Source organism: Pteropus alecto, unplaced genomic scaffold (assembly GCF_000325575.1).
Source record: "Pteropus alecto unplaced genomic scaffold, ASM32557v1 scaffold696, whole genome shotgun sequence".
NCBI lineage: Eukaryota > Metazoa > Chordata > Mammalia > Chiroptera > Pteropodidae > Pteropus > Pteropus alecto.
Window position 1 is genome coordinate 76694 of NW_006438072.1, and position 9651 is coordinate 86344.

Sequence of the window (9651 nt, forward strand, 5' to 3'; positions counted from 1 at the left end):
TTTAGTATAATGAACCATATATATTTTATAGTCTTTTATGATGTACTGTTGATTCCTGTTATTCATGGTAGTTTTCTGTAAAGCCACCATGAGCATTGAATTAGTAAATACTGCACTATTGCTCTTGGGGAAAATATAGGGTTAGGTTTCTTTGACCTTCTGGTCACAACATTTTTGTCAACAGAAATGCCATTTACATTGTACATGTTTGTCAGTGTCTTTGTAAAACAAGCCAGTCTCATCAGCTTTGAAAATCCTCTCTTCTACATTTGCTGTATAAAACTTAGGAGGTATTTTTAAAGAATACCTTAAGGAAGTATTCTTCTGTAGCCCCCCGATCTGCAGGACTTGCCTCACCTGAAAGTTTAACAGTTTTTATGCTGTATCATCTTTTGAAACATGCAAGCCAGCCAGCTCTACTTTCAAAAGAAAGCTGGCCACTATATTCTTTTTTACGATTACTATCAGTTATCTCATGAAGTCACAGATTTATCTGCTCTTCTATAGCTTCGTAATATAGAATAGGTGTTGCTTTAGCATTTTCTAGACAGCTTCATGAATAAATCAATGAATTTTCTTTCTTTTTTCCCCCCACTATTTCAATAATTAACAAAAATGAAAAAAGTAATCTACAGAAAGGGAGAAAATATTTACAAACCATACATTTGATAAAGAGTTAATATCTAAAATAGATAAGTATCTCATACAACTCAATAACAAAAAACACAAATAATTAGAAAGTGGGCAGAAGACCTGAATAGACATTTTTTTCAAAGAAGACAAAAATGGCCAACAAATACATGAAAAGTACTCAACATCAGTAATTATCAGAGAAATGAAAATCAAAAGCACAATGAGAAATCACTTCACCAGCTAGAATGGCTGTTATCAAAAAGATAAGAGATGTGGAGAAAGGGAATTCTTGTGCACTGTTGGTGGGAATGTAAACTGGTATGGCCATTGTGGAAAATATTATAAAAGTTCCTTTAAAAATTAAAAAATAGAACTATCATATGATATAGCAATCCTACTTCTGGATATTTATCTCAATGAAATGAAATCACTGTCTTGTAGAGATACTGTACTCCACATTCAACAGTATTCACATTAGCCAAGATATACAAATCACTTAGGTATCTATCAACAAATAAATGGATAAAGAAAATGTAAGATACACACGCAGTGGAATATTAGTCATAAAAAGGAAGGAAATCTGCTGTTTGTGACAACATGGATGAATCATAAAAGCATTAGCTAACTGAAATGAATCAGAGAAAGAGAAATGCTCTATGATTGTACTTATATGTAGAATCTAAAAAAGCTGAACTCATAGAAACCACCAAGGGCTGGGGGGTAGAGGAAATAGGGAGACGTTGGTCAAATGGTACAAACTTCCAGGTATAAGGGTAATAAGTTCTAGGGACCGAATGTACAGCATGGTGACTATAGTTAACAGTACTGTATTGTATACTTGAAAATTGTTAAGAGCAAATCTAAATGTCTCACCATAACTACAACAACAAAAATGGTAATTATGTGAGGTGAAGGATGAGTTAACTAAACTTTATGGTGTTAGTTATTTTGCAATATATACATATATCAAATCATCACATTATACACCTTGAACTTACACAGTGTTATATGTCAATTATATGTCAGTAAAACTGGAAAAAAATAGTTGTCAAGGAAAATATAAGCAGTTGTCTTTTTCAGTTGCATTTACCAGGGTCATCATGATGGATAGACTTTTGAAGATTTTGAGCTGCTTTTTTGCTCTGACATGCTAAAGTGGACACTGCAATAAAACAAAAACCTCCTAAATTTCCTCAGCCTAAAAAACTGCCAAAAAATAACAGTGGTCAAAATGAAAACATATTCTGTCCCTAAAATTACAATGACAGAAAAATTGAAACTGGAGCAAATTTTTTCAGTGACTAGATTGCTCTGATCTATAGTTTAAAAGCAAAAATGACTCTCCTGAAGAAAAAGTTAATCCTTTTTGTTACCTTATCTCTATAACTTTTTGTTACCTTATCTCTGTGTATTTTACTAGTGATCATTGATATTTTAAAAGGCATGAAAGCTTTGCAAACTCTTAAAGTTGACTTTAGAGAGCATATTTAAAGTCCATTATTGTTTTCCTATGGGATTCTACTAGTGTATAAAACACAAAGTGAATAAATGTGTGTGTGCACAGGCACACACACACACACACACACACAGAGTAGTTCTCATAAAGGCGACCTTGTCTTTAAAGTTAAGAGCTTCCTTTCTTATGAAAGGCTTTGCGTGTTTTATACAAACGTGTCCTTTATGTTGTCAGTGTTTACCTTCATGCTCACCAGGAGTCATTTCTTTTAAATTTATTTCAATTAGTTTCAAGTATACAGTACATTGGTTAGACATCTATATAGTTCATAAAACGATCTCTCCAATTGCTCCCTCCCTCCTCTGGCCCTCCAACTAGCCATCATATTAATGAAAACTGCATTGCCTCTGCTGTGCTCCCCATCCCGGTGACCAACTATTAACTATTAATTTGTACTTCTTTAACCTTTCACCCCATTTTCCCAGCTTCCCAACCCCCCTCACCTCTGTCCATCACCAAATTGTCCACAATATCTGTGAGTCAGTCTTTTCAAACAGCTTTTACATAACAAAAATATAGAGATGTTTAATAGCACCAAATCATATCATAAAGATTAATTTTTTTAAAAAAGAATCCAAAGTTTTCCTCCCTTCTCTATATATCCCTTTTCTAATCTCTAGTTTAATTCATTGAACATCCATTCATTAAACAGCCACATGCCAGACTCCATGCTCTGGGAGCTCACAGAGCAGTGAGCAAGTGAGATAAAAAAGAACAAGCACCGTGAGAATGAGGTTATAGACACACGAATGTAGAAGCAGGGTGCCCAGGAGGTGGCATAGCTGGTTGAGTTTGGAGTGCCCAAAGAAGGATTTAAAGAGGAAGGCTCATTTAAAGAGATTCTTGAAGGAAGAGAATTTGAATGCAAAGTAGACAGGAGAAGAAAATAGCCTTTCTGTCAGGGGGATTATTGGGCCAGTTTCCAGAGATGTCGAAAAGCAGATCCATTTGGGGGAATATCAGGAGGTTTGAGTTAGCCGGAAGTGTAAGTAGCAAAAGAAACAGGCTGAAAAAACAAGGGCAAAGAAGGATATTTTATCCTAGATCAAGGATTTTTGGTTTGGGATTTTATTTAGTAGTGAGAGTTTAAGGATTTAAGGAAAAAACATCAAGATCAAATTTATACTTGAGAGATGCAAATCTGTTTACCATTACTGTTTTTGTTTTGTTTTGTTTTCTTCTTCTACTTCTTTGCCCAGCTTAAAAAAAAAATCTGTCTTCTTTTAGACATGAAATATTTACAACCATATGACAATCTTAAAAGAAGGTAATGTGAAAAAATTTACAGTAAAAGATCATAGAAATTATCGTGTTTACCGAATCCTTGGAGTGCTCCTCCTAGCATTTGGGCATCCAATATGGGTCAAAAGTGGAAGCCCGGATGATGGTTCCTTACACCTGGTGGGACGAGTCCATGAGAAAAAGATTTCAGGAATTTGCACAAAATAGTTCAATTTTTTTTCCAGATAAAGTATATTCTATATATTTAAATTACTCCGAGATATACACGTAAGTCTATTAAGCGTGTTAATTTTACATTAATTGCAGAAAGTGAATTTGGTTGATTTTTAAAAATCCATTGGCCTCTACTATACTGGCATCTGTTATTCATCTAAAGAAATTAGATACTAGAATCAATATTAGAAAAGTGTGGGAATCAAATAAATATATATCTTCTTTATAAACAATAAGAATTTTCTTAGGAATTGGAGAGTATTTTATGGAAAGTAAAAGGAGAACTATATTGGGGAAATTCATGTTGTTTATGTGAATTAAAAGTCCAATTTGCTTCTGATATCTCAAGTTTGTTGTTCTCTTGAGCCAAGCCTCAATTCTAGATACTATTTCCTAGGTGAAAACATGAGTTTTATCTCCTTTATTCACTGTCCTATTGGCTGAGACTCTTAAGAAAACACACTTAAATTCTCCTTTTATTTACTACATTTGGGTAGCAGATTCTAATGTAAATGCGGAGGCTGAGTTCTCCTTACCTCAAGTGTTTTCCTTTGCATCTTACAGTCCTGGAGAAATTTAAGATTTAAACTTTTGAAAGAACAGCCATACCATTACACGTGATATTTTTTTTTTCTTTTCTGCTATTTGTCACTGCCTTCTACTAAATCTTTTTTGTCTATGTAGTTCTTTCTTAGTTTTTGTTTGTTGGAAAAATTAAATTTTTTTTGAGACATGGACAAGAAATCTTTTATTTCCCCTATTTAAGGAGTTAGAAGACTTGTTTTGACAAATTTTGAGTGGACAGTACAGTTGGTTGCCTCGGTCACCAAATCTTTCTCAATGCTGTCAGCCAAAGGGCTGTTTTAAAATACAGAGAAAATGTATTTGAAAACAATAAGACATATTGTTAAATATGTGTAAGTTATGTAGGCAATTTTAAGCACAAATATTCACCACAAAACATTTAATTTCTGGCCAGACTAGGGTCCCCCTCATTTTCTCCCAGAGTAAGTGCTATAAGATAAAACTATACCTCTGTATATTAAAAAAGCTCTGAAAGTTATAGAAAAGGAAAGTTAGAAATGTCTACAGTGATTTATCAGACACAATCTGTAGGTGAAAGAAGAGAGTCCACAGTTTTTTTTTCTCATAGTTTTGTTTTTTTTGTACAGATAATTGGTACAGTTTATTTTTATAGTATAATGTAAAAATTACTTTTTTCTTTCTTTATAGTTCTCATCTCTTTGCCATGTCAAATTTTGCCTCCTTGTTATTTGTCCCTAAAATAATACACTAAAAGTTTTTGAAAATGAATTCAACACTAAAAGTAAAAAATAAAAATTGTACATGTTTAGTAATTCATGAAACAATTTTTTTAGTAAGTGTTTGCCATTCATTCTATTTCTATAGCATATTAAATCATTCTATTCATTTTATGCCAATTATTATGCTTTAATTAAGCTCCAGTCAGTGACATTATTTTATGTAAGGCACATACTCAATATTCTTTTTACTTATTTTGTCATTGGCATGCTAAATCTTCTAACGATCATATTTTTCCAGCTTTATTGAGATATAATTGGTATGTAACATTATGTAAGTTTAAAGTCTACATTGTGATGATTTAATACATGTTTAAATTGTGAATGATTGCCATAATAAGGTTAGTTAACACAGCCATTACCTCACAAAGTTTCCTTTTTTTTTCTGATGAGAATATTTAACATCTACTCTCTTAGCAACTTTCAAGTACACTATACAATACAGTATTGTTAACCATAATCACCATGTTGTACATTAGATCCCAGAACTTACTCGTATTATAACTGGTACGCTTTAGTCACCATATCCCAGTTGCCACCTCCCAGCCCCTGGCAACTACCAACCTTTTAATGATCATGTTGGCTGAACTGACCTGTGAAGTCTATGGAAACAGTCAGTTACTAGTTTTAATTCTATCTCTTGAATTAAATAATTGTTTGAAAAAAATAATTGATTAATTGCTTTGCATCATAAAACTTTTTAAAATGATGATATACCTATAAATATATAGTCATCTACCTTAATTTGACCTTTCTTTTCAATTATTTTTTCAAAATTTATGCTCATCCATATTCTGTTTATTCCTCTATGCCCCATACCAGTCTCTCTGATAGAATCAGTCTAAACTGAGCATTTATTTCTCTCTCTAATTCCTTAGAACTCACCGCATTTTTATTTACAATTAGTACCTTTATGTTCTCCGATTCTCTCCCTGTTCTTAAAGTTGGGAATTTGACTATGTCGTATACACTATTGTTTTATAATATATTGCTGTACCAAATAGTTGTTCTATGCTCCACTTCTTATCTTTCTAATTATATTTTATGTCCCTATTCTAAGAAAGGTATATTAAATCTATACCATGATTGTCTATGTAGTTTGAATTCCTTTTAAAATGTTTTCATTTCCTGATGATGTCACTTAACTAAAATGATTTCTTTTAAAAAAATAATTAAGTGAGATTTTTGGCTGACTGGGCTTTATATATGATTAACATGAATAAAAACCTTTTATTATTATTTTTTTTACAAATATCGAACATCCGTGAACTAATCAGATTCTTTTAATCATTATATTTATTATATTTATTGTTTTATATTAAGAAAACTGAATAGAGACAAATAAATCAGAGAGACAAATAAGAATTAGCCAGAAGAGAGTGTAGTGGGGGAGATGTTCCTAGTGGACAGGGGAAATTTCCCCGGTGATACATGTGAGCACATAAGTAAGAAATGGGAGAGCAGCATTGCTTGAAATTTGATTTATTTGAAAAGCAAAAGATGAAAGTGAGGAGTGGCACGGATATGATTCCTAAGGGACAACTAAAGGTTTTTAAGCAAGAGAGTGAAACACTCTTATCTGAGATCCAGTAGTTATACGCTATACAACATAAAGGGTGAAAAAGGAATAAGTGATAGAGGTTGCGAGGTGGCTAGTTTAGCAACTTAGTTGAGCTACAAAACATATTTGAACTGAGGCAAATGGCATGTTCTTAATAAATGCAGATTGTTTGTTAAACTGAATGTAATTTAACTTACTCATTTTTGAGATATATTTTAAGTTAAGTAACTGTAGTTTAACCTTTTGAGAGTCAGAGACTGCCATTTCAGGTGTTTTGCAGCATATATGCCTTTTAGAGCAATGTCCTTTCTTATATACATGTTCCTATTTTTCTTTTCTTAGAGCAAATTGGAAATTTTGAAAAAGTGGATGCTTTCTGATTTGACATAAAATATAATGCATATATGATTAAAGTATTTTATTTTTCTTGATTTGGAAATGAGATGTATTTAGCCATAATATCACTGTCTAAGGCAAAATAAATTATAATGCCTGTCATTTCAATTTGAATTCTTACCACAAGGTAATCAAAGTATAATCTGTGCTTCTAGTCTTTTGTGAATTTAGATTTCGACACAGGAATAAAAAACTACTCCCTTTTTAAAAGACAAAATAAACTGCTTCAGAAACTTGCTATGGAGAAGAAGGTGTGTAATTCGTAGATTCAAAGTTGATTCTAGAATCTATCCCCTGAGTAAATAAAGGTTTTCTTTAACAGACAGAAAACTTTCAAAAGTATTATATGGAACTGAATCCAGACTAAAAAAAATCATACAATTTTGCTCATGATGTTGATAAAATTATTTTCATTATCTCATCACTAAGTATATCAACAAATGTATCATATTTCATTTATTTATAGCTAATTCAGCACATGGGTCCAGAAACCCATATCCTTCCAAATTTAACTCTTGTAGGCTACACTCATTTTAGTCTTTTTTCTCAGGTGGCTTTTGAGTCACAGTCATATTGACAACTTGTGTTTCTCAAGAGTTTTAGACTTTGAAATCTTAGCTATGCGAGCTAGTAATTTGACTGACAGGCTGCCTGTTTAATGAACAATTCAGTGCCATTGAAATACCTTAGTTTTAGTGTAGTTGAAGATTATTAAATCTCTAGTTAATTTAGTATTTTTAGAGCTCTGGAAGGAAATTCTACAGAAATCTTGGAATACCCTTGAGCCAGGCATTTACCTTTGGGGCATTGGTCCTTGGATCTCCGTTGGCTCAGGTCCAAATGCCCTAAACTCTCATGAAGATATTTAGCCACTCTAATCTCCTCTGGTTCTGATCTGATCAGAGTTTTAAAGTGTTTTCTGTGGCTTTAAACACAACTAACAGTCACCGATGGGTTAACAAGCATATTGTTCCTCTCTCTTACCCTTTTACAACTAAAGTGTCCTTCCGCACAATACTGTCAGTTCTATCCTCAAAATAGCTTTCATGTGATTCCTCTTCTTTTAATTTCTGTTACTACTACCTTAGTTTAGACCTTTACCACTTTTTCTTGGGTTATATCCGATAAGCTGCTAAGTAGGCCCAATTTGTTTTCACTGCCAGAATGGTCCTTCTAAAAGATAAACTCATCATTAGTTTTGCATGCCTGAAATCCTTAATGCTCAAAGTAGTACTTCTCTATATTTGTTTTCTACTCTGGCGCAGAGTGGGGATGATTTTCACATGAAAGACACATCCCTGGAACATCAAGGTATATGAACATATCGCCGTATGTCAGCTTTGATGACATTCCAGAAGTTCTTGCCTACTCGGCAGAGTATATGATAATAAAACTGAGTGAAATATTATACTTTATTTGTGAATTGTACAGAATAGAAAAAGACATTCCAACTTTGGCTCATTAGTATTAATGGCAATGTTTTCGGTGCATACTGCAACTCATTTCCACGACTGAGACTAGGAATTGTGAGTCAGGCCAAATATTTTAAACGAGTAAACAGTGGGCTTCATGACCTGGTGCTTTCTGATCCGTGTGGATTCACAGGGTATTTCCTTTCTCCTGAACCTCTCTCTCCCGCACCATGGTGCACACAGCCATGTAGCCTAAAGGCACTTTTACAGCGCTGCTCACTTGGTTCCAGCTTTTTGGAGTATTTTCCTCCTCCCCGCCCACTCCACACTCTCACCTTTTGCTTCCATCTTATGATAACGCGGAGCATCTATTCGAGATGTCAATTTCAAGCTTTAGCTCTGGTGTCATCTTTTACAAGGAATCCTGTCCGACGCCTCTGGTAGAATTGTCTGCTCCCTTTGTAGTGCTTCCAACGATGGGCCAGACTGCAGTGCATCTTACTAGAGCGCCAGTAGCACGTCAACAGAAAATATTAATTTCCCATACCAGGTATCTAGGAATAATGAGTACTATTAACTGGGCTCTTTTTTTTTTTTTTTGTAGAGAATTAATGTTGATATGAATGGTTGTGTAAATTTGGAGGTCAAACTGTTCTCCTTAATAAAGTAAGACTATTTGGATTCCCAGGAAACAATTTGGCAAGAGATATGACAAGTAACAAGAGTGAATAGTCAGGTAGACTTACTCTTTATGGTTTCTCCCTGGTATTCATAATTTTTCATTAATATTTGTTAAAAGGTGTTGTATGGGGAATTTTTTTGTGTAAAAACTAGGAAAAATTATGAGTTATTTGGATTGAGTCTGGGTGTAAAAAGAAACAACTTATGTGGCTTTAGAGGTTCATACAGAGTAAAGATTACGACAGCATAAGATGCTAAGAATTCGAAGTGTGAAGAAGGCTTTGGACTTCATGTCACATAATCAGGATGTGTGAGGCAATTTTATGTGTGCGCCTCCCACACAGATTCTGGCTTATGTTTCTTCCTGCTGCTTTGTGACTCTGAAGTCCTCAGGGCTTCACCTGATGCATTCCATTCTGTTGAAGGTTCACATCCATCCCATAAAATGGCTAAGTATTTTTAACCTCATTTTATAGATGACTGAAGAGAGTAATAGCCCACGGACATTTGATTAAGAATTTAAAGTCCAAAGTTTGGCTCTTTATTCTCACATTATACCACTTCTCTGGAAGGTCCAGCATGACTCAGAAGATCTGAACCCTCATCACAGTACAATGCTGCTACCATTGGCTTTATATCCATCTTGTTCTGCCCTCACGGGAAGAAACATAAACA

General features: G+C 33.8%; 1 pseudogene; it reads right to left on the bottom strand.

Annotated features, from left to right (window-relative positions):
- LOC102892188 overlaps positions 1–8663 on the bottom strand; it is a 44656-nt pseudogene extending 35993 nt beyond the window's left edge.
- Positions 8664–9651: the final 988 nt, after the last annotated feature.